The 4,063-nt window shown below is 39.2% G+C and overlaps 1 pseudogene; it reads right to left on the bottom strand.

Annotated features, from left to right (window-relative positions):
* Nucleotides 1–2,907: 2,907 nt before the first annotated feature.
* Nucleotides 2,908–3,339, bottom strand: LOC103672351 (annotated as a pseudogene).
* Between the last annotated feature and the right edge of the window lie 724 nt (nucleotides 3,340–4,063).

The following is a 4,063-nucleotide window of genomic DNA, read 5'->3' on the forward strand; positions in this document are numbered from 1 at the left end:
CCCTGAGAAACAAACTGAGGGCTTCAGAGGGGAGGGGGGTGGGGAAATGGGATTTGCATGGTGCACAGGAATGTGTTTTTAAAGATGACCTCATTCGCATCTAATCAGTTCAAGCATCATATTTGATGTGGCTACATTGAAGGTATTCTTGCATCAAGTAGGGACTTTCTAGAAACTTTGATCAATTTTTTTTTTTTGCCCATTTCCTAAAGCATAACATCAATTCTGCTTTTCAGAAGCAAAACAAAACATGCACATGTTGTAAAAACATCAGCATCAAAATTGCAGGATATGGGGAAAGCAGGAAATATGCCAACATCTCATTGGTCAATTCGGTCACTTACTTCCATGAACCTCCGTCTACCCATGTACAAATCTGGATTGAATTAGACCAGTGATGAGAAACCATTTTTGTCAGCACTGATTCAGGGCAGAAATGTGCATGGGCTTGTATTTGGAAGAAACTGTGTATATCCATACCTATACATACACCGACATCTATACCCACTTTGCCAATTTCTACAGCCATCTACATTTATATCGGTATCTTTAGGAACTGTAACATCTGTAACTGTGATGGGTAATTACTTTATTATTTCTAAATTCTTAAAGGCTTTTGCAGCAAAAAAAAAATTCAGAAAATGTATTAATAGTCTTCGAAATAGCATCTAGGAATAATAATAATATACATCCACTGATGTGTAGGGTTAATGTAGGGGACATAATTTAGTATTAAGAATTGAGACACACAAATAGGATTTTCAAAATTCTGATTAAGAGATTGGTAAGCAGATGGAGAAATGTTGCTTCTACCATTTCAGCTCCTACTACTCTTGACCGCATACATTGTATTGCATCAATATTGGCCCTCACTCTTTTTCTGTAACATACAAATTAATTTCTGCCTCAGGATCTTTGCATTCTCCTCTGTTTGGAACTCTTTGACTCAGTACTTCTGAATGGCTTATTTGTTCATTCTTCTCTCTTTTGGTGTATAATCACTATCTCTAAGAGAAATCCCTACCTCTTTTATACTTGTCTCTCATCCATCCTTGTTTATAACAGGGCCCTATTTTATTTTCTCATAGTACTCATCACTATCTAAAATAAAGTACATTAATTGTCTGTTTCTGTTTGAGAATATAAATTTTTCAAGGACAGAGATTTTGTCAGTCTTATAACTCCAGCATAGAGCAGGTGTTCATTAAATATTGGTTGAATGAAGAAATGTGTTTTTTTTCCCCTTGTCCTTCAGATTATGTCTTAGACCAAGTTTTAAGACAAGGTAAGTCATTATTGCTCATCAATGAAGTATGTGTTTGTAAAACGATAAGTGAGAATGTTAATAACAATTAGCACGATACTTAGCATATTTGCTATCTCATTGATTTCCCCACTGAAAGTGATATTATAACCATCTCTGCATCGAGGATGAGTTCCTGCTCTGTCTTTCTGATTTTAGATCAGCTCCAGGGTTTTCACAGGAAAACTATTTTTAACATCACAAATTGGAAATGTCCACATGGCACTGTTTTTCCAGGTATACAGACCTCCCTCGATATCCCTTAACAGTGGATTTCTAATCATTCTATAGTTGTGAAAACAAGCTAACATCAAATAATGCAAGAGAAAATTAAGCCTGCTTTTTGTCAGAGGAATAAATCTCAGACAAATCATGTTTTCACAAAAAAAATAGCCAGTTTATAGTATAGTGTCCAGGGTTAGTAACACTTAAAAGAGTACTCAGAGACTCCGACTTTCTCACCTCACACAGTTTCCCAACCATTTAGACAATTCACTTCATATTTGAGCCTCAGAAATAGTACCAGTCTAGTGGAGGCATAAATAGAAAGCTATTTATGGACCTCTTAGAAAATTAGAGTCAGAACATGACCCAAGCCTATTGTTTGAAAAAAATTATTAAAGAATAACTGACATACAATATTGTATTAGTTTCAGGTGTGTGATACAGTGAGTCAATATTTATAAACATTACAAAATGGTCACCACAATAAGTCTAGTTGCCATCTGTCACCACAAAAGTTGCTACATTAGTGACTATATTCCCTCAGCTGTGTACATAATATCCTGTGACTTATTTTAAAAAGTATTTAATTTTTTTGCTTTATAAATATGTTATATGTTATGTACATCCAAAAAATGACATTAAAATATTACTCTGTGTTCCAGAAAAGATATTAAAGTTTTCTATTATTTACATCAAACAAGCAAGCACCTTTAAAAAAAAAAACAAACAAACCAAAAGAGCCCTATTCTTCCTTTTCTGACATTCCCCTAGCCAGAGGGGACACTATGTCCCCTTCCAAATGACCAAGACCCTTTTCAGAGCCTGCACTCTGTGAAGACATCCTCTGATTAGAAATATCCCCTCTGGCTGGAATCATAGGGGCAGAGGAGGGAGGGGCAAGGGAGAAGGGGGTCCAGACTTGGGCAGGGGATTTCTGCGGTTTCTGGCCAGCTGCCCTCAGACACTTGCTACCCTTTGCCATCCTTGTGTGGACAGGCTAGGCTGGAGGTGGTGTGGGAGCTGTCCACCCACCCAGGCCTTCAGGGTGGGTTCACAGAGCCATGACAGGCCAATGCTCCAGGGATACTTTTTTTTTTTTTTTAACTTCGGAGATTTTATTAACATGAGTTTTTAAGAACAAGCATCCGGGGCAGCTGGGTGGCTCAGTTGGTTAAGCGTCTGCCTTAGGTTCAGGTCATGATCCCAGGGTTCTGGGATCAAGCCCCAGGTCAGGCTCCCTGCTCAGTGGGGAGTCTGCTTCTCCCTCTCCTCCCTGCCTGTGCTCTCTGTTGCTGTCTCTGTTGCTATCTCCGTCTTAAATAAATAAAATCTTAAAAACAAATTTAAAAAAATAAAAACAAGCATCCATACCAGTCTGGGGTTGAGAATGGAAGAAGGGGGGGAGGGGGGAGGAAGGAGAGAGGAGGGCAAAGCAGGGTAAGGGGAAGGAATTCTGCTCTATTGGTAACAAAGCTTTGGGTTCACCCCATCATGGATTTCATAGTTCCCCAGAGACACATGGTCCTTAAAAATCTTGTCCCACTTCTTCAGGATGACCTTGTTCTAATGGGTACCAGTTTGGGCTGTGATCAGCTTCTTAAGGTCCCCGATGGTGCCATCAGTGTTGCATCTAACAGGGACCTTCTTACCTAGACAGTTGTTGCAAACAACCTCCATCATCCTGTCTGGAGCTCAAAACACCTGGAACCTGTGGCTGCCACAACCTCCTTGCTCAAGGGCGAAGCCCAGGTCAGAGTGGACTCCAAGAGCTGGAAGCAGACTTTTAATCCAATTCACCTATTTTGTCCATCCCCATACCCCCACCTGGCAACCATCAGTTTGTGCTCCGTATCTATGAGTCTGTTTGTTTTATTTTGTGTAGTTGTTTGTTTCGTTTCTAAAGTCCATATATAAATGAACTTCTACAGTATTTGTCTTTCTCTGACTTATTTCACTTAGCATGATAGCCTCTAGGTCCATCCATGTTATTGCACATGGCAAGATTTCATTCTTTTTTTTATGACTAATCTTCCGTTATTCCATATCTTCTTTATCTATTCAACTATCCATGAACACTGAGATTGCTTCCATTTCGTGGCTCTTGTAAATACTGCTGTGATGAATATAAGGGTACATATATCTCTGTAAATTCATGTTGTTTTGGTTTTTTTTTTTTTTTTTGGATACTTAGTGGAATTGCTGGATCATATTGTTAGTTCTATTTTTTTAAAAGATTTATTTATTTATTTGAGAGACAGAGCAAGTGCAAGCGAGTGGGGGAAGGGCAAAGGTAAAGGGAGAGAGAGAATCCTCCACCAGACTGTGTACTGAGCGTGGAGCTGGACGAGGGGCTTGACCCCAGGACCCTGAAATCATCACATAAGCCAAAATCTAGATTTGGCCACTTAACCAACTGAGCCACCCAGGTACCCCTGGTAGTTCTATTTTTAATTTTTTGAGAAAGCTCCATAATGTTTTCATAATGGCTGCACCAATTTACATTCCCTCCAACAGTGCAAGAGGTTTCCCTTTCCT

Source organism: Ursus maritimus, unplaced genomic scaffold (genome assembly GCF_017311325.1).
Source record: "Ursus maritimus isolate PB19 unplaced genomic scaffold, ASM1731132v1 scaffold_23, whole genome shotgun sequence".
In the NCBI taxonomy this organism is placed as follows: Eukaryota; Metazoa; Chordata; class Mammalia; order Carnivora; family Ursidae; genus Ursus; species Ursus maritimus.